The sequence below is a fragment of the Motacilla alba genome, chromosome 19 (assembly GCF_015832195.1).
Source record: "Motacilla alba alba isolate MOTALB_02 chromosome 19, Motacilla_alba_V1.0_pri, whole genome shotgun sequence".
NCBI classification, from domain to species: domain Eukaryota; kingdom Metazoa; phylum Chordata; class Aves; order Passeriformes; family Motacillidae; genus Motacilla; species Motacilla alba.
Window position 1 is genome coordinate 6596391 of NC_052034.1, and position 24383 is coordinate 6620773.

At 43.4% G+C, this 24383-nt stretch overlaps 1 long non-coding RNA gene across 2 annotated transcripts; it reads right to left on the reverse strand.

Moving 5' to 3' along the window:
* Positions 1-19025: 19025 nt before the first annotated feature.
* On the reverse strand, positions 19026-23628 carry LOC119709972. 2 transcript variants are annotated; one of them, XR_005259463.1, is made up of 3 exons: positions 23418-23628; positions 22028-22710; positions 19026-21160 (listed from the first exon to the last, which is right to left on the reverse strand). It is a non-coding gene; the product is annotated as an uncharacterized LOC119709972 (long non-coding RNA). The 2 variants fall into 2 exon arrangements; XR_005259464.1 differs by having other exon boundaries at positions 22528-22710; positions 23418-23626.
* Between the last annotated feature and the right edge of the window lie 755 nt (positions 23629-24383).

Sequence of the window (24383 nt, forward strand, 5' to 3'; positions counted from 1 at the left end):
AGCTCAGCAGCCCTAGAGTCTGTGTCCAGCTCTGATTTTTTGGGGTAGAAATCAGATGACATGCAGCTTAAGGCTTGAGTTTGTGTTTAATTAGGGGATTATCTCAAATCTGAAATGGAGCCGCTTTGAAGCGTGTGAACCAAAGCTAGATAAAGACTCCCACAAACCCCTGCACACTGGAAATTTATAGGGTTCGCCCTGTATTTATTCGCTGTGGCTCAGTTGGAGGTGAAAGGTAGAGCTCAGCTGCCACAGCTGGACTTTTTTTCTGGTGCACGTTTCTTTCTGCAGGCTGCTCTAATTTGTTTGTTGAGCAGATCATCTGGAATCAGATTGGCCGGAGCTGGAATCGCTCCGCTCCCTTAGCAAACACACGAGGTCTGGAGAGGTGTCTGCCTGCATGGAACGAAACGAGCTGACTGGCACTTTAGCATTCCCCTGTGTAGGAGCGTCTTAGGAGTAAGACACTTAATTATTATTAACATTCTAATTGGCCTGTGCGAGCGCGGATGTGAGAGGATGCATTGCACACTTTCCGACCTGAAATCAAGCAGAGCCTGCATCTCCTCAAATTCCTATCTCAACCCTCCAGCAGCAAAACCCTAACCGGACTAAACGTGAGGGGAGAGGGAGGGGGGGAGGAAAAAATAAAATATAAAAAAGAAAGTAGTAACTATTTTAAGGAAACATTAACGGGAAAAGAACACCCTGCGAAGGTCTGCAGATAAGAATGGTAAGAATTGTTCCCTCCGAGCGGTACAGCTCGTCCCGGCCGCCTCTGTGCCAGCGTGCGGGAGGACATTAGCCCTTAATGGGAGACATTAGGGCTTTAAATCAAGCCCGCTTTTCCCGGGGCGCGGGGCCGGCGGCTGCCGCAGCGCCTCGGCGGCGGCTCCGCTCGCCACGCCGCTCCTCGCCAGCGGCTTGCCACCACCTAGTGCCGTCCCTGGGAACTGCCCGGGCCGCCGGGCCCTGCCACAGCCCGGCAGGAGAGCTGCTCCTTTCGCACGAGCAGGAACGGCCGGGCAGCGCGGTGCTGCTCTGCGGGAGCGGACGGGCTGCAGGCAGCAGCGGTGCTCGCGGGGTTACCGGGATAATGTCCTTGCACGCCTTCGGCAGAGAGAAGCACCCTGCAAACCAGTGGCTGTAGTTTCCAGCAAGGTGCTTGCCTTAGTGGGTGACTTAGTGGGTGCTTGCCTTAGTGGGTGACTGCCAATGACAAGCAGTTTTGCAGGGTACAGGGGCTTTTTTGATGCATCCTTGGCTGTCTGATGGAGAACAAACACTATTCTTACAAACTCACGCTCTGGAAACAAACACAAAAGAAACTGGCAACTTAAAATAGCTCCATCTGTGTGCAGGCCATCTCTCTGAAAGACCTAATCTGACCATTCAGCTGTATTTACAGCTCTCTCCTTTTGCTGAGGTATACTGAAAACACAAGCATTTTCTTCTGCATTTAACACTAATCCTAAAATCATCCCATCCTTGTATACTACAGGAATTATTTGTACTACTTTTACCCTTGTTAAGAACAGCATTGCACACTAAGCTGTTTTTACAGAAATCAGTGAGACTTAACTACTCTCACAATCAAGTTTAGGGTGCCAGGATCTGACCTAAGGTCATCATGCTAATGGAGTTCGTGCTGCTTTGGCAGCACCAGTTTTCTATCTACATATTGCAAAAAATACTTGGACTCAGCCTCTAAAAGGTCCTGAGCAGTTGAGGTTCCCACCAAAGCCAGTGACTGTTGGATTTGTCCCATGTCAGTCCAGACTCTGCTCATCATGTTTATTTGACAGGCAATAACCTTTTTATTGAACCCAGCACATTACACTGATGATCCACTCGTCAGCAAATATGATTGCAATAATCACTCGGTATTTATTTAACAGCCAATTGCTGTCTTTTGGGAAAGAGTCCATTTACATAGTTCCAAATTAAAATTAATACATTTTGTAATGGTTATTTAATAAAGGCCAAGGTAGGGGGCTTGTCTGCTGGTGAGAGGTGAGGGTGGGAGACCAGGAATCTGCATGTAGTACTTGGTTCTGCCACTGACTTGCTGGATGACCTTGGGCAAATCACTTTGCTGCCACATTCTTTTTATTCCCTTGTAAAACTGGTATAATAGTACCCTGGTGCCACGAAGCTTAATTACTGTTTGTAAAGGATTTCAACCTCCCCAGCAAGGAGCTGCACGAATTCCCCCATAGCAGCCTGCTGACCCTGGCTGCAGGAAATGCATGCAGCTGTTTATCTGGAGGGATGTCTAGCTAGAAACACATTTGAGGCCAGTGAAGTATCTTTCTTTTAAGATAAAAGAAAACCTTCTTCCTCCTACGCTCGCCACCAGTGTCAGAACTTCCTATTGCTTTTAAGTGCAAAGTCTCATTTTCTCTGAATATATGTATTCAGGAGCCTGGCCAACCCCCCTTGGTATCGATTCCCATTGATGAGGCATGTTGGAATTCTTTTCCCATCCCCAGCCTGGGCTTTCCTCATGTGATAGCATCAGACTCTCACTCCTTGTCCTGTTTCTTTCCTCTCCTTCTCCCACTCCTCCTTAGGAATATAAAGCACTTCAGAAATGGGACTGGGTTTGCAATAAGTTACTTTAATTGGATTTTTTTTTTTTTTGGGTATTGGTATGCACAGGTTATCTTTAAATGATTTACTGATGTACTGCCAAGCACTGCTCATTTAACCTCCTTCCTGCTCTCTTTGTGTATGGATTCCTCTAATGATACTGGCAAACAATCTTTTAGAGAGCGTGCCACACATTTCTGCAGTGAAAATCCCAAATGGAAAGCTACAGACACTGCCACTGCAGGGATGGCACGTCCCAGTCTCACAGCTTTTGGCACTCAGTCTCCAGAGGCCTGCATGGGCACCCAGCACCTTGCAGGGTGGGCTCTTACCCACCCCCAGCCCCAAGAAGGTAAAGGGGAGCTTTTTTTCCTTTCTGCCTCTTTTTTATTCCTTCCCTTTTTTTCTTTTTTTTTTTTTTTTTCCCTCCCTGTGATCGTTGAGCCACTCCGACGTGAATTTATGTGTGTAATCATCTGTGTTGTAATTGGCAGCCTGGCATATGAGTCACTAACCAAATTAACTGAAGTTTCCTTTGGGGAAAAATGTAATCAGTTACTACACTCAGATACATTGCACCAAATTAACTCTTGCTGTTTGCACGGGTTTGGGCTGAGCTGCCTGATGGTTTCCTTCCCCAAAACACAGGAGAAGGCCAAGAACAGAGAAGGGTCAAAAGCCCCAGGGATGGAGATTTCTTTCTAAAATAGCTCCTGGAATGTAATTTACAGTAGTTTTTACCCTAAGAGTTCAAAAATCACAAATAATATTTGCCCCATATGATGAGATTGACTTTAAAATCAGTAAGATGGAAAAACACACGTTTTGCTTGTTTGGGGCATTTAGTGCTTCACCATGTCAGCTTATGTTTGCAACTCAAATTGTCAGGCCTCTACTTTCAGTGGGAAAGCAAGCTGAGATATTCAGAGAATCCTATGATTCAAGAAGCTGGAGCTTTAAAAAAATCCTCTATTGCAGAACTAAGAGTAAGCTGCTCAGAGTTAGCAACACAGCACTTGTTTGGTTTTTGTCTGCACTGAAATCTGTTCGGTGCCCAAATCTAAGCAGCACTGTGGAAATAATTGATAATAATTTTTTGGTTTGCTGGCTGAATAAAACAAAATTAGTAAAAACTTTAAGTGGAATGAAATATTTTATTTGATCTGAAATGAAACATCAAGTTAAAAATATTTTTTCTCTAAGAAAAAAATCAGATGCCTTCATTTAAAGTATCTTCATCTTTCAGGAGTTTCTTCCCCAAGTCTGGTAAATAGATCCAGTTCAGCTTGATCTGCAACTGTCAGAATAAAAAATATTCTACTAACCAGGTTAGAGGGGCTGACCCCCTGGTCTAGAGATCTGGTGTAGTGGGTGACTGAGGTGATGGAAGATTCAAAGAAGTGGTATTTGCTGCTTTCGAGTGTCAGGGGCCCAGCTATACAAACATGTAGGTACCAATCTCTTCAGTTTTAGCCTCTGGAGCTTTGGCATCTGATTTTTTGCTTTCACTTGAGGTTTGTAGAACTTCTCACTGAAGCCTTGGTGGAAGGTAAATCCATGAACCAGTATGAAGGGATGTGAAGGGAAGTAATGGTGGCTGAGGGACCAGGAGAGTTTCCAGGAGGACCCTCCAGCCCCTGTCCTGGGACATCCAACCACAGCCTCCTGGACAATTCAGATTTTCTAGTGTCTTCTGTGTAGGACTGAACTTGGCCAGTTAGAGAAAAACAATGTGTGGAACCCTGTGGAAGAGGGAGGAGGAAAGCTGCTGGGAGAACATAACCACGCTGGGCAAAATCTGTAATTCAGGCACAACCCCCCATACTGCTCAGGGGATATCCCTACCCCCTGCTGGAGGTATGAGCAGAAGATTAAAAAATTTTGGCCCTTGCTCCTACTGAAGTCAGTGAGCTGGCACAGTGCAAATGAAGTTATGACACTTACTTTTATTTTAACCTTAAATTCTCTTCAAAAAGACTCTGAAAAGGTGTAGGATTTTTCTTTTTTTTCCCTTTATTTTCTTTCTTCCTTGCTGCCCCTGTAGAAATATAGCACAGGTGTCTCAGTACCACTGTGATTCTTTAGCATGACTCTGACTTCTGAGTACACTAATATTTCCTTTCTTTTTCATGTTCTCAATTTTTTTTCTTCATATATTTATTTTAATAGCTTGAACAATCTATTTTTGCAGTTGGAAGAATGCAAAATTCAATTTATCTCACAGAACACCTAAAATGAATTCAGGCAGAAAGGGGGTGGTGGAAGATTTAGGTCCTGACTGTAAGCTTTTGACTGGAGCCATTTGTCATTTTGCTTCACGGATTGGAGCAATGAAGGTTTTATAGTGTGAGCCCTGAGAGTGACAGAGCTGGATGTGATTTCCCACTGTTGAGTAGGGTTCACGAGCAGCCTGTGCAAATCCACACCTGCCTGAGACTGGTGTGGAGAGGGGCCGGGTTGGACAGTCCTAACTCTCATCCTCTGTCCTTGGTGTGGAATCAGCTGGGCATCAAGACTGGGATCACCTGGGCTGCCCATGGATACCAACATCCTACACACAGCACCTTCCTGGGAGCTGCTCCATGCCCTGACTAAGGTCTGCATGATGTTTACTGGTACCTTAGTGCTGCAGAAATCAGAGGGAATCAGCTCCTGGAGGTGTGTTCAGTGCTGAGGGAATCACCTCCTGGAGGTGTGTTCAGTGCTGGAATTGTGTGAGGCCAAACTGGCTGTACATTCCAATCTTTTAGGGCACTGTCGGAGATCACAGGCTGAATAATCTTTTCAAGGGGTTCTGTCACTCTCTGCCTCCTGCTAAATGGTGACAGCAATTTCAGCTGGGAGGATCAGCTTGCTGGGGCAAAGAACCACCTGTAGCAGAGGCTGTGGAGTCTGGCTTTTGTGGGCACGTGGAGCACAGGGCTGGGCATATCTTCATGGGGCTACCAGAAATCCTCTTTGGAGAAGCCTTGGAAGGAGAAGGTGTTGAGGGTGAGTTGGTTCTTTCAGCCAAAGCAGAACTTCCCCAAAATGCCTCTTCAATGGAAAATGGAGCACAGAGAGCAGTGATGGTGGGGATGCTTTTTGGCTGCTGTAGGAGTGGGGGGAGCTGGGTGTGCAGACTCCTGATCCTTCCAGTCAGTTTCCACAAGTCTCTGCTTGTCAACACCCCCTTTCCCAAAGTTATTTCTCTTCCTGTCTGTTGCTGAGGGCTCTTGGATCCGAACACACCGCATTAGTTCTCACCTGCCATAGAAACCAGCAGTGCTGTAATAAGTGAGTGGGCTTCACTGCTCAGAGCTGGGCTCAGCTGGGGTGGGGACCTGGGCTCTTCTCTGCCAGGGAAGGGGACAGCAGGAGAGCAGGGCTGGGTCAGGCCTAGCTCCTGCCATGGCTGCACAGTCAGTGGGAGCTCTGGAGGGACTGAAGGGACACCTTTCTGCCTCGGCCCTTCACAGGGCAGTGCCGATGGCAGGGGTGGCACAACATCAGCCAGACATCCCACTGATGCACTTCCTTCCCCTGGCAGTGGCAAGGGCCTGGCCCCAGCACACCACTGCCAAACCAAGCACCCCAAACCCTCCCATTTCTACTCAGAGCAGGAGATGGAGGCAGAGCCAGGGAACAAGAAGGAAATGTCTGGGAAATGCTCCGTTGCTAACACAGCCTCTGTCGTGCTGCAGCCTCCAGCCTGCTCTGTCTGGGTGTCTGTCAGGATGTGTGTGGTGCCCCAAGCTGTGAGGGGACAGGGATGTGCCAGCTGATCCTGCCCAAAGTGACTGCAGTTTCCCTTTGCCTCTGCATTATTAGGATTATGCCAGAGCTGCAGAAAGATCTTTGAGACGTGAATTGTAATCGATGCAAGGCAAAATTTGCACTTGGAGTGGTATAAATAGTGCATAAATATCCTTCTTGCTGTCTGCACTGAGGTGAGTCTTGTCTTCAGAGCTTCCACTGTTTTTATTGCTTTTTCCCCCTCCCTTCACAATACTGAATTGACTGACTTTATCTTGGCACTTTCTGTGTCTTGCCAAAAGAACAAACTCAAAATAGCTTTCCAGGGTGCATTTTGGATGTTTTTTTTCCTATGCCACTGAAAGAAGAGATGGTTGTTCCAAAGAATGCAATTTATTTTACCCACTTTCACCCTGAGTTTATACATGGGCCATTAGCTGCCAGCTGAGTGGTAAACACATAAATGGTGGAGGTAATGCCTACATCTTGGATCCACTTGCTCCAAAAGCTTTTCCCTTCTCCCTAGCTGTGGTTATGAGCTAGCAAAACTCACTTAAACCTTTTCCACCAGCAGAATTAACTTCCATTAATGTTATGAGTGCTTCAGGCAAAAGAGCATTAGTCTGTTACACCTCCTCTGAGAGGCCTCCTCTGCGGGGTTGAACAGGTTGAATGACAAAGCAGCCATTTAAAAACCTGTCTGAAGATCCTTCACCAAGAAGGGGGAGTTTTGTAGCTAAGTTGTTTGGGAAGTGGAAAGTCTCAGTGCAGTTCCCAGATCTTCAGGAGTCTTTTGGCATCAATCTGGAATCTGCAATCTCTGGTTTTTCTGACCCACATCTTTTTTTGTAGCATCTTTTTCCTCTGGAAAAGGCTACTGATGAATGGCCATAGTGGTGGAAAATGGAATTCTTAATCTCCCTGAGCTCTGATGGTTTGGGTATGAAAAGGGATGCAACACCTCTCCCTTCTTGTGCCTTCCCTGGCCTTGTTTAGAGTGGGAGACCTGACTTCAAACACGAGCATACAGTGCAGCACAAATATGAAATGTAAATGATTTTGAGCATCTTGTAATCTCTTGTCCATGTAATTTCAAGTTCACTGGTGCTGGTGCAGTGACTGCAATCTCATCCTGCACCTTGGTAGGTTGGGTTCTGCACAGGTCTCAGGGAATTTCTGCATAGTTACAGGATCCTCGGGAACAGGCAGAGCCTACTTTACTTAGTAATGGAGTAGGCTGTGAACAGGTCTGTTGTTGGAGCATTTATTGTTTTTCAACTTAAGTTATGGTTTCATATAAATAATATATGTAGCTAGTCAATGCTTGGGAAATGCATTCTTTTCCTTGTGAAATATTTATGGACTTCAGTGCCTACTAAGTACCCAGTCAATTTTGAGAATACAGCTCGAGTGAGAAGGCTTGGTTGCCTTTAAAGTCTTGGCCAGGGTGGGACAGATCTGTTAGCTGAGAGATACTGGAAATCTGATTTTTTATCCATTGATTTGTCCCCCTCCTTCCCCCCCTCTGTGTGGGGTCTGTGCATGCCCCCTCGGATTTGGAAATTGAATTGATATTGGTGGAGTTTTTGTACTGACAGAAAAGACAATGGAATCCTCTACATCAGTAGGGAACATGCATGGTATGACCTGGTAAAAAACATAATTCACACTGAAATAGAAATCTGCTGGGATTTTCACCTGTCAATCAAATAATAAAAATTATTGGAATATTTTCTATAGCAAATTATTACCTCCAAAATGCTGTCACTGTTCACATGTGGTGCTATTTTTCCCAGTGTAGAATTCCCATATGTGGCTTCTGCATTTCTCACATCTTCTGAGGGAAAATGAGAATTACCCCAGATATGGATTTACTGGTGGGATTGGCCAGAGTGATTTGGGATCATCTGAGACCCCCTGGGAGCTCTCCAGTCTGGGGAGAGGTGTTCCCATGGAAAAACATTTTGATTTTTTTGGTGATTTAAGACAAAGAAACAGCATGCTCAGCCTTTACCTCAGGTAATAATTCAGCCTCCTGATTCACTGTTGGGAATCGTCACTTTTTTTGTCACAGGGCTCTGTCCTGCTCTTAGACTGGATGACAAGACTTTGGAATACATGAGACTTCAAACAAGTGGACACCTGAATTTTATTTTGGTTTTTTTTTTTCAAGAATTCAGCATGTCAGCACATGAAACAGGCACTTGGGTTGTAGTGGTGGGTGAGCACTTTGAGGGACTGGAGCAGAGATGGCTGAAAATCTGCCACGATGGAATTCAGTCCTGAAAAATCCACCCTGAACCCAACAACTTGCAAATCTGTTTGAACTGATTCAAGTCATCTGAACCATTTAAATTGTCTTTTTCTTTAATTGTCCAGCTCTGACTCCTGCAGGCTGGAGCAGCCAGCACTGCCACAGACCAATGACAAGCTGCTTTTGCAACACTTACTGCAGTTTCCTGCTCTGGTGGCCTGTGAATGGGTGATTTTTTTTTTTTCCTTAATAAACAGCCCTCACGTATCTGTCTGAAAGCCACACCATTAAAGCCTTAACTCAGCAATCTAAAATGACGTATTTTTTCCCCTTACCTACATGTCAAATCATAAACATCAGCCTCAGTAATAAATATTTCTATTTTATATGTATATTTTTATGCCTTTGTCCCAGTTGGATTTTCAAGGCTAAGGGCTTCAGTGTGAGATCCTTGCTGCATGTTTAACAAACAAATAGTGAAAAATACGGTATGCTGATGTGGAGATTATTATACATAAATCATTGAAAAATGCTCTTTTTGAGAGGAGAGAATCACAAAAAGAGTCATTGACCTGAATAAAAGAAGCTCAGCTGTACTCCAGAGAATTTGCCATTTTCGATACATGTTAGTGCTTGCTAACAATTGTAATTTATTAATCCTGTTCTCTCTTCTTTTCCTCCATACTTGCACATTTGATTTTTACTGTAAGCAAGAATTGTATTTATTTTCTAAGAGTGCAAATTGATCTTGTGGTCACTGATAAACACTAAAAGCTACTTGATAGTCAAGATAATCTCTCAAAAGACCCATAACCAAAGTAGGTAGAAAGACCTCCTCACTAGATCATTCAATTTTAATATTTCTAAGAGAAAAAGCAGTATTTGCATCCTGAAACAGAGCCAAGGATATTCTGCCTGATTTGCAGGTCATAACTCTCCTCATGGTCTGTTTGGAAACAGAAGCTCCCTGCTTGTGCAAATTGATGGAGCTCTGCTGCCCCAAATGAAATACAGCCAGCTCTGCTGATACACTCCAGGATGCAGAGCAGGGAGAGGATTTTTTCATAATATCTGCAGAACCAGGATGTCTGTTTTGCTATTTAAATGGGAGCTGAGCCCTTGAAAATCGTGTTTCTCATGCAGAGAAACCAGAAACAGTTTAGAGAGCCCAGGTACCTTGTTTTTAATTCCATATCAAGTGTACCTGTAATGCAGAGCTGTTGTGCAGGAACTATCAGGAACTGCTTCCACCCTTGGCATCCCAAAGCTCCCAACTCATGAATTCATATCCATGTACAGGATTTATATCGGCATATATATATATATATTTATATATATAAATATAAATACAAATATATATATGTAAATACAAATATATAAAAAAGACAATCACATCTGCTGATTATATAAATATAAATATAAATATATAGGCACCTTCATGTGCCTCTATATATATATATATATATATATATATATATATAGGCACCTTCATGTGCCTACTTGCACCAACAGATGTGATTGTCTTTTTTTTATATATTTGTATTTGATTGATTGTCTTTCTCCCTTTCTCCTCATGCCTCTGTTTTCCACATTTTTGGAGTATTTTATACAGCCAGAACTGAATTCTGCAAAGGACAGGACAGGAATTAAGCAGAGTCCAGCGTGAGGTAATCCTACCTCAGTAAATATCCAGTTCTGATCTGTAAGCACCAGATGTGTGTGGGAAATAGAAGTTTTCTCTCTCCCAACACTTCTCCCAGGTACCTGTAGAATTGTCATTGAATTCAGCTGCAGGCTCAGCACCATGTTTTGTTTTATTTAACAAATGTTGACTTTTTTTTTTTTTAATAAGAGCTCTTTTCTTCCTTTTTCTTCCTTTGACAACATAGAATTTGTCTGAGGAGTTTCTTTTGAGGTCTTCCTTGAGTATGTTGTAAATTTACTGACATAAGGAACTGAGTATCTGCTCACTAGTTCTTGGGGTTCCCCCTCATTTGCAGCCCCTCTCTCTGAAGGTGGGCTGTGATGTGCCTGCCACTCCACTCAGGTTTTAAATCTTACTCAGGTTCCGTAAGTGCTGTGCAAAGCTTAGCTCTTCTCTAGTCTGGAAATGATTTTTTCCCCTGTCATGTGATTAAGATGAGGTCCTTGCTTGCTAGAACACCAAACTCCCCCCACTGCTCCTCTTCAGTGCCTGGAAAAGTAAAAAAGTATTGGGGGAGAAGAGATGAAATAAACCAGCATGCCAAGAGAAATATCCAGGAATTATGTGGTTTATTTCTGTCATATATTTTAGTAAAGTCTTAATGTGGATACAAGAGTATCTGTCTTTGTAGATAAATTCCTGTATTCTTAGCATTTATTGAATCAGCAATGTCCCCATCCATTATGTAACAGGAGCAGCTGGTCAGCCTTTCATGTGATGTGTAGTTTCCTTTCCTCCTCATAGTAATGACAGAAAAATGCCATTATTCTTCAGCACCTTTCAGCTAATATTCTTTCAGATTGTCATCCTCACTTCTATGTAAATGCAGACCCTAATTTAGAAGAATTAGCTTTGATTAAAGTGTTTATTTTATACTGGTGGGGTTGGGAAAGAGCTTCTTTCCAAAAGGGAACTCAAACAGGTTAAAGAAACTTCTGTCAGCATCATCCCTCCTGTGTGCCTGAGCAGTTTTGGAAAGAGGGATCTAATTATTGGCCTCAGTCAAAGAAAGTGAGCTGAAAGTCTGTATTTTACAATCCTCTCCACCATAGGCACATCTCTGACCCTCTGAGAAAACCTGCCACAGCCTCCCTCAACACTGGGACATCAGAGGATTCTTTGGCACATTTCCAGACTATGCCTTCCTTCCCTTCTCCCTGGATTTATTTATTATGTATGTTGGGGAAAATGTGACACTAGTGAAAATTTGATGTTGGTGGTTTGAAACCTTTCTTGCTGAGAACTCCCTGATTTCCACTCACCTGGTGCATCCCACAGAGGTTTGCAGTTCCTCAGCCCCCAGTGAGGAGCAGTCAGTGCCTGAAGGGAGTTCTGTTCTCCAGCAGCTACAGAGCTGCAGCACAGGGATCATCTGCTCCCAGCTCTGCAAGGACCTTGCACAATTCCTGCCAGTGACTCTCCAAGACAAGGAACAAAAATTAACAGACAGCAATGTACAGAAGTCAGAGCAGCAGCCCAGGCACCTCTTGCACATAGGCTCTTGCTTCTCTAAATGATGGTTTAGTGTAAAGAACACATCTTTTATTTTCTATTAAACAAACAAACAAACCCAATGACACTTTTTGGGAAATTATTGGAGTTTGGGGTTTGATTCACAGCCTGCTGAGGTAAGAGAAAATGCTTCTCATTCTGTGTGTATTGTTTTGAGGTTTTTTTTTTAATTTGGTGTCAGTGGCAACCTCAAAGTGGGGCAGATGTTAAATGTCTGGTATCAAACCAAGGACTCTCTTCTAAAATGCTGAGTAAAGCTGGCTAGAAAGCAAAACATGTTTTAGGGAAAATGGGGATGTTTTAGAGTTTTTGTCTCATCAAAATGAAAATAGGAAGGAAGAGCAAGTGAGCAAACAGGTTCAGCTCCCAGCATGCCAAAGCCTGAGGATATTTCTATAGGATGCAGGAGACCAGGGTTCATGTTTATAGTCTAAAACACCTCCTTGAGTGGGATCAAGCTGTTGAGCACAATTGCTCTTGTTGGGTTGGTCCTGACTTCATAAAAATCCCATTTCTTGGGGCAGAGGAGAGAGGATGACCCCAAGGTTGAGATATTTGCAGTGGCTGTGGGAAGACTGTGTCAAATCCTTGCTCTGCTTTATTTGGAGCCAACTCAACCTTTCCTGTATCACATGGTGTAAATCCACATCACCAGGGAATGTGCTGACCACTGGCCATGCTGGGATCCTTTCCCAATCAGTTTTTGTCCATCAGTCTCAAGCTGAGCAGGAAGATTCTTCCCAGAAAACCTTTTGTGAAAATGATGTGTTGCCTGCAAAGCATTTCAGTTCTGAGAAATCAGGATTTTCTTTCCTACTGCCCCCCAAAAGAATGGAAAAACCCAAACCCCTCTAGGTGGAAAATGCCTGACTAACACCAGCACTGTACTCTGATGAGGTCAATTGCCCACTTGCCTCCTTCCAGCATTTGTGTCTTTTTATTTCAAAACAGTTTGAGAGCTGCTCTTCTGGCAGGAAATTGCAAAAAAGCCAAGGCTGCATTTAAATTCAGCTGCAGCTTGCACCGAGGGCAGTTTTGAAATAATCTTTATATAGAAGATGTTGTCTCAACTACCTATTGAACACATTGAACCTCCCCCGTGCCTAATCTCCCTGCTTTGCACAAAACACAACATTTATCTCAGAAACACCAGAACCTGTACCAGAATTTATCTCATAAAGAAAGAGGCCTGCAAAAAGAAGCTTTAGCAACAGAAGCAATAAGTCCATCCCAGAGGGACTTTCACTGTCACATGATGACTAACAGGGAATGTGTATGCTGAGAAGGGAGGGGAAAACTGATAAGGGGGTCAGAGAGGTTGAAAACACAGATTCTATTGGCATTAGAAATGTGACCACTATAAGCAGCATGTCCAGGGATCAGCTTTCCTAGACAGCAGATTACTGGTTGTATTCCTACCTCTGCTGTTGGTCTCTTGAAGGGTTCTCAGATAAATAACTTTCCCCTTTGTGCTCCTGTTTCCCCTCACTGTAAAGTGCTGTCAGTGGTGTTTGTTGCCTTTGTAAAGCACTTTGAGTTCCGTGGGCAAAAGGGAGGTGTTAGAGTTGATGTTAGTGCCAAAAGGGAAAAAGCTGTAAAATTGAGGGCTGAAGTCAACCTTATTTTTCGGTGTCTTTTTCCTCTTAGTAATATTTTGTCTTTTGGGAAGAAACTACTGATTGCAAGCTAATGAACTTACAAGTGGCCAACAGCTTTGACTTCTGAGTCAAGAGTGAAACTTTCCTGTGGCTGCATTGTGTGCAGGCAGATGGAAAATCATTTCCAGGGGACACAGGGTGACAATTCTCTGTGTGTCCCACTGCAAAGCTGGGTCAGGGGCAAGCCAGGGATGCTGAGCTCAGAGTCAGGTGTTCAGATCCCTCACCAAAACTGTCCTGTGGCTGGTCCCAGGATTTCTCCTGGCACAGAGGCTGTCCTGGGATAAATCTCCTCTCTGTGTACTCCAGATCCCCAGCCCTGGGCATGGAACATGCTCACTCTGCTCCCTCCTTCAGGTTATTGCAGCTTGTGCCATGGTCAGAGCACTCAGCCCCCCAGGAGGCAGTGCCCATCCTCAGAAGCTTCTCTGTGCACAGCCAGGGCAGGCACAAACAAGAAATGTGCTTTATTCATGAGTAAACCCAGACTGAAAAAAAAATAAGGTGCGTTAAATAGAAATCACATAATATATATATAAAGTCTTCCACATTTTTGCCATTTCCTATACACAAATTACAGCATTTAGGCCACAATAAAAAAAAATAATTCATGCCTTGGAACCCTTGTTACTATTGCCATGAGCCTCACAGCAATCAATAATACAGCCAAAGCAGCTGTATTTGGAGACTTTGTTCTGCCATTTGATTCCTAAACAGATTTTTCATGACCAAATTAGAGAATGAAACAAACGACTATTCAAGAAGGCTTGTTATTGAATGAGGTTCTATAATCCAGTGCCACAGCTTATGGTCCATATGGAAGCCCAGCTGAGAAATCCAGCACTGCTTTATCAGCAAAGCTACAAATATTTACTGAGAACAGAAGTCAAATGGGAAGGACTGTCTGATCCAAGCTATGCATGTGTGCAACTGCCCAAAGCATGAAAACAACAGTTTGTTCTCAATTCTTCTTGCTGTATGGGTGGTCCCCAGTGTTATCCATAAATAATCTTTTTTTTTTTTTTTAACTTTGTACAGGATAAAGAGGATAATAACCGTACCAGCTTCACCAGCCCATGGAGAGAACAGCTGAAGAGAGCATGTGAAATTGCTGTGATGAATAGCAGAATAGGGGAAGGCTTCTTGCAGTGAGAGAGATCTAAGCAGCACATCAGGCCAGGATGAAAACTGAGAGAAAACTTTTTTGGCTAGGCTTGAATTAGGAGTGGTGTATGGTGTTAAAGAACAGAAAGCCAACAGGTTCTCTGTGCGAAAGAAAACCAAAGAAAAATGAATGCATCAAAATATGTGACTTAAACCTTGTCTAAATTAAGGAAGAAACACTAAAGTGCTGTTCCGAAGAAAGAGCTTGAACTCAATCAGAGAAAAGAGATTCTAAAACAGTAACAGAGAACTGTCCTCCTCTTTAGAGACAGTGAAAGAGAAAATAGCATGTGCCTTTCTATTAAAAACGTGTCTTTCCAAGGAGAAATGGCTTGAAACCTGAACACTTCAAAGATATTAACCCCAGTGTGCTCTAGATAACTCTTGCAGTTATGGGCAGCAATGGTTGTGTCAGAACACTTGAAAACAGTGACCTGGAAGCCTCTTTTCCAGAGGCAAGACCAAGCTGTTCTGTCTGCCGAAGACACTGACCGCATTCCTGACGTAAAGATGGGATATGGGCAAACCACACCTGCAGCACCCCAGCCTCCCCAGTGCCTTCAGGAGCTGCTGCAGATCCAGGCAGCTCAGCCCAAGGAGGTACCAGCTGATTGACTCCTTTAGCTGCAGATGCCTCTGGACTGTTGGCAGGACTTGCCAAGCTGTAATCTGCCTCTGGCCACACACCCCAATCACCTTGTGAAGGGCTCAGGCTGGTTTGAATCCCTGCTACCAGCAGCAATCCAAATGTTAAAGATCAGCACACTGGATAAATATTAACAGAATTTGAGGCCAACAGCTCAGCAGTGAAACGCTGCCATGTGCGGCGATTTCTTCTGATCTCTAGCTGCCAGTGGTGTGAGCTTGTGTCAGCAGCCTCTTCTCCATTTCACTAATGACAGCTGTAAACCTCCTCTATCAACGTGCTGGCTTAAGCCATGACACGACTGCCTTTGCTGCCTCTGTACACTCAGCAATCTCTTCCTCCTGCTCCGAGGGCTTTAGAAGCTCACATACATCGTGGTGGGACATTGACTCCACTGCTGCCTTAGTGATGAGCTATCACAGTCGAGACAGCCACAGCACAGAGTACCACCACACAATTTCAGAAGGCTTTAAGCACCTGCCCATACAGATTAACACCATGTCACTGCAGAAATCTGTAAGCACCTACCCTTCCTCTTCTCCAGCCCTTCTTTATGCCCCTCATGTTCATGCAATGCACCTGTGTGCCCTCTGTTCCCTTTGGTGATTGATCAGTACCTGGGCACTCCATGGCTCTTTGCTTTCAATGCTGTTCACCTGCTTTCCACAGCTGGAGCCCACTGAGGATGAGGCTCAGCCACAGCCCCACTCCCAATTACCCCAAACTGTGCGCCTACAATGAGCAGATGTCAGGAAAAAATAGTAACAGGACAAAGCCTGAAAAAAGCATTTTCCATCAGAGGCACTAAAAAAGTGCAGGAGAGTCTTTGCTCAGGTTGTTCAACAGCAATCAGTACAATGTTGTTTAGGTCATTCTTCTACTGAGGTTTCCTCAGGCAATAACACAGGAAGTTACTTTCCCATCAGAATATTGGTGGAGCTTGTGTAGGTGACAGTGTGGCCAATCCTGGACTGGAATTTCAGTATATTGTATCTTCTCTGAGAGAGGCCTACAACTTCTGCATAAGTACATTACCAGAAGAGGTATCAGTTCACCATACACAGAAAGTATTATGCATTTCAGAATACACTTGATTTTTAAGTAGTTCTTGAACTCCCAAGTGCTTAAATCACTTCTGAAAGTAAAATAGTGACTCTTGAGTCAGAAGCTTTTTAAAGTATTATCCTCTGTGTTTTCCAGTTGTGTTCCTCTTCAAGCACTTAAGTGATTTTAAAGACACTGATCACCCACAGGTTGTGTTGCTGTTCCTGACAGTTGTGAGCAGTCAGCACCTCTGAAGAAGTTGAGAAATTTGGTGCCTCAGTTCATTTGCCTGGATTTTAAAACTGTGGCCTCTGCTTCTATTGACTTGTGAGACAGGTGAAGTTGATAAAGTGAACAATATAAAAAGTGCAGCAGAGCATTAAAAAGCAGGAAAGATGATGAGAAGAGATTGCGGCCAAGATTAAAAGACAGGATTTCATTGGGATGTTTTCCTTATGCCAAGACTTCCCTTTTATTGCCTTTTTTTTCCTTCATGTGGAGTTGCACTGAAAAAGCTGCATCCTGACTCTCCCACACCCCCGTATTTTATCATAGTCAGTGATGCACATCCCTGTAAAAAGCACGTTAAATATTTTTGTGGTTAAATGTCACCTGGCTTGGGGGAAGCAGAAGCCTCACGTACAGGGCTCATAGGAATTAATCATTTTATAACTTACAATCTCTGCAGCTCCCCCTTGTCAGGCCCTGTTCTCATCGTGAACCCAGCCAGGACCTGCCCCTGCAGTCACTTGGACATGTCCCTGAAGTAACTTGGGCTGGAGGATTGGTGCCACAACACACTGCTCTGGTGTCCTGTGGCAGCAGTTCTGCTCTGGGTCGGTGTCTCTGGCTGCAGCTCCTCCTGCTCGGGTCCTCTGAGGCTCTGTGGGTTTCATATTTGATTTTGGAGGTCTGGAGAATGCTGCTGCTTGGATCCCCTAAGTTAAACAGGGTCAGACCTGGTTAGTTGTTGGATGGAGTGACCTCCAAGGAAAATACCTGCAGGAGGTGTGATGGTGATTCTGGAGGTGGCTCAGTTCCCTACTCAGGATTGAACTGGTCTCTCCAGGGCCAGAAAGTGCAGAACTGGCAGAGATGACAACTTCCAAAGGTCAGGGCAGGATGGAAAACCAATGTCTGTGTGTTTTCTTTGCAAGGGCATGAGGAAAGTTCCTGTCCTACAAACCAGGCGCCTCTGGTGTGATTAAAGAGGTCAACAAAACTCTGCTTCTTTAAAACTGGGAAATCACTCTTTGAAAAGATCACACCTATGGGATTCCAGCAGGTCAAAAAACATCCTTAGACTACAGATTCTTAATTTCTCTCCTCCACTCTGGCTATGCAGTCACATTCCCTGCCCACAGGACCAGTCTGTGCAGTGCTAAAAATGCTAAAAATGCTTCTACCTGCCTTCCTCATGCGGCTTATCTAGGAACTGTTCTGCACTCTGTGGAATGAGAACAACTGTTGAAAGGTTTTTATCCCAACCAGGATTAAAGCAATTACTTCCTGTTCATGGCCAATTGTTTCAAGTGTCACTTAGAAGAGGTGTAGGAGCAATCAAGTCCATTGGAGACCTGATACAATCTGTGGCTTGTCTTAGATTTACACATAACAGGTGAACTTGGAATGAAATCCTCATTCTTGTTTTATCAAAATCAGTTCGCTCTTTCATCATTTTAGGTCAAACTTTCCTTTTGCTCAGCACTTTTTTCTAAGTGCCCAAATAGCAGTGGATGAGAGTCCTGTAACAAATTTTTCAACCTCTCTGGACACTTTCCTATGTATTACACCTGGCTCAAAACTTCAGCTCTTTAAATGAGAAAAGATGCTGTGGTTCCTCCCACTAAAACTGGTCACTGATTTCACTAACATCAGGTTTACTCCTGTGAAATACCTTTCTCAAATCAGCATGTTGTTGCAATAACATAACCTAAGGTGAAATCTACTTCTAAAGTAGATTTTTTTCTTCATGAAGGAGAACTTTTTGCTGATATTCCTCACTTGCACAGTCTATTGATCATTAATTTATTGCATCTTTCTGTGAGACAGTGCTGAATGCAGGCTGGATTATAAGGTATTGAGTCACTGTTCATTACTGATTTATTGAAGCCTGTAATGGGAACAGAATGAAACAGTGCTAAGCCTGTTTGAAACTAAAGTCAAATGAATGTAAAGCATATACTCAATGTAAGTGCCTCTTTAAATGTTGTCCTAACAGAAGGATGGATTTCACATCCTTAAGGATTTTGCCTTAAATTATAGGGATCAAAATTCAGCGTTTGTTTCAGTGGATCAGTCAGGGCAGTAGAAATGAGCTATTTCTGATCTCCCACTGATGGCACTTCCCCTGCAGACAGGCACTCGGGTGCTCCATCTCATCTGCTGCTTCTCTTGGTTAGTGCTGCACTTCTTCATGTACATTTTTGCTAGTTGCAGCTGGAATTGCCACTTCCTATTTGAGAGGAGAAGGGGGGAGTAAGTAAAATTTGTAGGGCTTTTGTGGGTTTAGGCATCTTCATGACAGCTTTACTGAGCTTGCTCATATTATGCTCTTCCTGGCATTTCCTCCTTTTGAAGTCATTAAAACCAATTTCATATTTATAAATAAAGTGTCCTAATGCATCTAATATATGATGAGGTCTGGCTGCTGCCTGATTTTCTTTTTAATGTTTACGCCAGGTGCATCTTGCTTTCAAGGAACCAAGCAATGAATAAATTTAACAGATATTTCTTTTAATTAGCCCCCAAAGAGCTAGCAATGAAAAACACTATCAGAAACATTCTAGTGCTTTAGAAAATATAAGACTTCTTCACAAAGCCTCTACACAGAATTACAGAACAGCAATAAAATCATCACTTGCATGCAGAAATAGATTGTTTACACAGGGATCTCTTATGAACTGGCATTTATTATGATTAACTTCTAATCACACAAACGTTTCCACAGATGCATTTGAGCAGAGCCACTGAAATCAGTGGGACAATTCTGCTGCCTGACATTAGGTACAGGCATTAAAGTTTGTGGGATTTGAGCTCCATTTCTGTGTATCTCTAAGAGCTTTGCCTTCTCTCAGAAGGGGGAAGGAAAATTTATATTCCAGATTGGTGTAATTACTGTAGGACATACAATATTGGCAAACTAGATTCTCTGAATGTCTGCAACATTTCAAAGTAGTTTAAGATAGAGGCTAAAGGCTGACAGTTTCTTATTCTGACTTACATTCTGCCCCCTCTGCTTTTGATTCTGCATTCAGAGCTGCCACAAGAATGTCAGCACTGCAATAAATATGCATTTATGTAGCACCTTTTTTTTGAAGTTTTCTAAACACTTTACAGACAGCCCTTTATATTCACAGATCTCAGAGTATTTTAGAAATCTCTGTTAGTATTGTTTTCTTCCTTTTACTGAGGGAGCAATGGGTGTGTTTCCAGGGGAGCAACTGATCCAGGAGCCAGTGCTTTCAAATTAGCTAAATTTGAATTCTCCTATGAAAATTTTCTCCAAAAGGTCTCAAGTGGCTCTGAGGGAAAACATGAAGTATTTATTTCCATCTTTCAGTGTGCTGGTATAGGCAGAATTACACAGGGCTAATAAACCTCATGTGTGACAAGAGTCAGCCCAGACACACAGTAATTGTGTCTGCCCTATGGTTGGGATATTGGGAAGAAAATCCAAGAATCCTGGCTCCAGAGTTGTTTGCTGTGGGTAGATCATGGGGTTAAGGGATGTGGTGATTCTGCACTGACTCTCTCCCACAGGTCAGTGTTACACGCAGATTTGGGGGAGACTGAATTTTCATCCTGGAATCTATTTTTTGTGTCTGTTTTATCTGGGTTGCAGTTTAATTGTCCCCAGGCTGTCCAGATAATAGAGCTAGCTGTGTGCCACCCAAAATATCCTTAAAACCTGGAGCCCTGGGCAGGGGAGAGCAAGGACCTGCCTATGGATCTGCAGGAACCAGCCTGGTGTGCTGCAGCAGAGTCTGTCCCTTTGGTGGCTGCTGCTCTGCTCTCAGGTAGCACATCCCAGCATCCATAGTCCTTCTTTAAGGAGTCACAATCCCCAGATAATGGAGTGTACAGATCATCCCATTGTATTGATCCCATCCCTGAAACAGCCAGCTGAGGAAAAATCCTCCCTTGTCTCCCCCAGCCACATGGAAATTCCTTCATTAGAGACCACTATAGAGCTACAGAAATATTCTCTTCCAGCAACATATTCCCCATAATGTTGTTATGGGAAGTGCCTTAAAAGTGGCAATCAATTCTTCTTTGAAGTCATTAACAACCAAAAACGAGTGCAGGAGTGTGAGAGGGCTGGAAATACGAGAGGATTTAAAGGGTATCTCTCACATGTGCTCCAGCAGAGAGGAGGGAAGAGATCCAATTGCTTTCTTACCCTTGGAATTTCTCTGTTGGTTTTAATAGTCTGATACCCTAATGACAAACTCCACACACACTCTGGGGTATGTTCTCAGCTTAATCCATGGGGGATACATGTCTGTAATACTCATTAACGTCAAGGAGCGTTAGGAGGAACATAAATCTTTGCTCACTAAGATGTGAATCTAGACTCTGATGTTCACCACACAGCATCAGCTGCTGACTGAAGAATAAGAGGAATTCCAGCACCTAGAAAGTCTCCTTGAGAGTTCCTAGACTAAACAATCAATCCAGCCAAAAAAAATCAGGGATGAAATTTCTACTCCACACTTTTGGTTGAAAACACCAGCTGTGATAGAGAGTGATGCATATCCAATGGGCAGGCTCCAGCTCACACAGGAAGTCCATAAAATCCCTGTGAATCCCCAGCTGGCTAGACAAGCACTCTAGTTCCACCAGAAACCCTGAAAAATAGATAAGCAGTGCATTTCTCAGTCAATTGTTAGTGCCATACAGCCCAGGAAAACATCACACTATGCACATACATAAAGAGGAATTTTGATGCCAAGAAATTAGAACTACTCTATAACAGACTTCTGATTTGTGATTTCTTTGGCACCAAGCCTAACACAAAATCACTGTGATTTCCAACTACAAATATTTTTGGAACCACCAGACTCGGTCCCATGTGTATGTTAAATGAAATGAATGTTCAAAATCCACAATAAAACTCCAGAGGGGAGACTCCGATTAGAATATTAACATTAATCTTAGGAAGTCACTAGGAACCATTCAAGCTATAATAATAAATTGCAATAAAGAAGGAATATAAGGGCTTTTTTGCTGTCTGTTCAGTAAGCAGGTGTTACTGTGAACACTCTAATCTACACAGCACAGAAGTGAAGTGGTTGCCCTTAAATTTTCCAGTTGTGTAAAATAAATAAATGACATTACCATAATATGTACAACAATCCCTCTTATAGGAGCTTAAGTGTAGCTCAGGGACTGGTGCTGATACTGAGATAACGTCATGCAGCTCCCCAGGATAAGACTGGAAAGTTTTCAACAGCAATCCTTCTCTCAACAGCTCCAGAGGCACGAGCAGGAGCCTGAGTTCTCTCCCAGTTTGTGGCGAGAGCCATCCCTGGGCCACTTACTGGTGACAGAGCCCCTGGAACTCGCCCTGGGAAGTCACAGATGTAAGGACATGATGCTGTCATGCTACTCCAGCAAGGGGCTGAGCTGTGCTGTTCTGACTTGCTACCTGGACTGAACTTTGGTGTTATTTGGATCCAGGCTGAAGTGCTTAAATTTAAATCTCTGAATTGTACCTTAGCAGCAGTGATTTGATTGTCAAAATGAATGGTCACTTCCAAAAGCAGCTTCCTTTGACTTGCAGCAGTTAATCAGGACTTCTCAGCTCTGTCACCCAGATGATATGGATATACATCTTCAGTGTTAAACCTTTGCATTTAGAAGCTTTCACCACCGTCCCTAACATGACACTAAAACTGTGGTTCACAGCTTACAATCTTGGCTTGCAAAATTCAGGAATAAGAATGATCAGGAGGTGAACCAAACCAAACCTTTGACTGGAATATTTTTAGGTTTGGTGTTCTCAAATTTAAGTAGTGACAGAAAAAGTTTTTCATTATTGTTAGAAAATTGGACTCAAGTGGGACTAGCACATGATTCATTGTACTTTCACAAATAGGTGAGAAATGAGGTGTACAGGAATTTCCTAATTCAGTAAAGTGCTGCTTTCCAGTTCAGGCACTGGCTCCCAGCGGTGAACATATTTCTTTTGTTCTGGAGAAGTCATTTTTCACACCTGGCTATTTTGTGGTGTTCACTGTACTTCTGATGCAGATTCCAGGAAGTCTGGGAGCTCCCGAAGCAAAGTCTGCTCTGCAGGATCTGTAGCTCGGAGTTGGAAGCTAATCCATGCTGAGCTGGATCATTGATTGAATATTTTGGGACTCACTCAGAGCTTGTCAGGAAACAAACTCCAACCCTGAAATGCAGAGCATCAAGACTCCTCAAGGAACATTTTTGATCACACATATCAAGCAATTCACAAAGAACTGACCAAACTCTGGCTTTAGTGTGTTTGTGTGTCCCTCTGAGGAGTTTTCTGTGTGCAGCCTCACAGAGCAGCAAAATTGTCCTTCCAGGTATGACACTGCTCTATTAATAGTCTATGAAGTACTAGGAGCACATGAAAGACACTTCAGATGACTCTTGAAAAATGAATCAGTATCTGCTCTGAAATTGGACCCCAAGTATGGAATAGGATGTGTCTGTGAGAGATTATTTTGGGGCCATATGGTTTCTTACTCTGCTCCACCCTCCTTTTCAGGAAACTAACAAGTCCCAGCACCCTGTACTCATTGCAGGAGGATATGGGCATCTTCTGGGAGCAGTCTTTGTTGGGCTGTTAGGAATTTTGTTCTTTCCTAACAGATAACTGCTCCGCTAATGCCTCCTGACCTGTCTTTGTGGAAAACACTTGTGCAGGGAGAAGCCCTTATGCACCAATTCTTGTCTTTATCCTACAAATAAGTTGCTGGCTTTTCTCTTCACCACTCTGCTTTTATCTCCTGTCTGTCCTGCCTGACACATCTCTCCTGCTGGCTGCTGGTGGGACAAGCCTGTGATTTGTTCCAAGCAAACACATGTGCACAGTTCCCACCATTGTGTGGTCTCCTGCTCTGAACTTACCTGTGGGTGTTTACTTTGGTGGCATGACCTGGTATTTTGTAGCTCTGTATCTTTTTTTCTCCTTCCTTGATATTTTGTTCCCCTCAGCCAGGATAACTCTTCGTCAGAAGCCGCTGCATTTCTGCTTTGATCATATAGAATGCACTGTATAGCCTCGGGTAACACAGTGCTGCTTAATCCAGATGAAATAGCTACAAACCCTCTTAGAAGTGGGGTTTAAAAAGGGATACCAGTGAAATCAGATCCCCCTAGCTGGACAGCAGTCTGATAGCAGAACAAGGGCTGTTGTGGTATTTGGCAGCCAGACAGTCTTTATTGTTATTAGATGAAACAAAGCTTGTGATCTTTAGTCCTTGACCTTCACTGCAGCAGCACACTCTTAATCAGACCTTAATTTAACACCTAACATGGGCACAGAAAGGCCCAGCCATGGGCTGCTGGTTTAATTACAAATGGCTGATATCATCCAAACCAATTTAACCTCATTGCTGTGTGCTGGGCACGGGATGGGAATCACAGCACAAACCAGCACCCAACAGAAACAAACAGCAATGGGCTGCTCAAAGTTTTGTTTGTTCACTTAAAAAAGAAATAATTACTCCTCTGGATACTTTGCAGGTGATGTTAAAACCTTTTCAGGGAGAGCTCGAATCAGCGTGATTTACTAAATCTCTTTGCCCTTTAGGCTTTCACTCTGGCATTTTAGGTATTTCTAATATTTAAAGATCAAGCCTCCTGCTGATGGCATTCTCCCATGCACATTCATGGGATCTGTTGCTGTGTAGTAGCATCTGTGTAGCTGGGTAAGAAGGAATATTTATGTGTTTCATGATAAGATTTTCACATTTTGCTGCTGCTTTGTGCTCAGTTCTTCACAAACTGACACAATATTTATTTTTGACATTTAAATCTGAACAGTCATATTTTTACATGTTTTGACACAAAATTTGGTCTCTTTCTGATTTA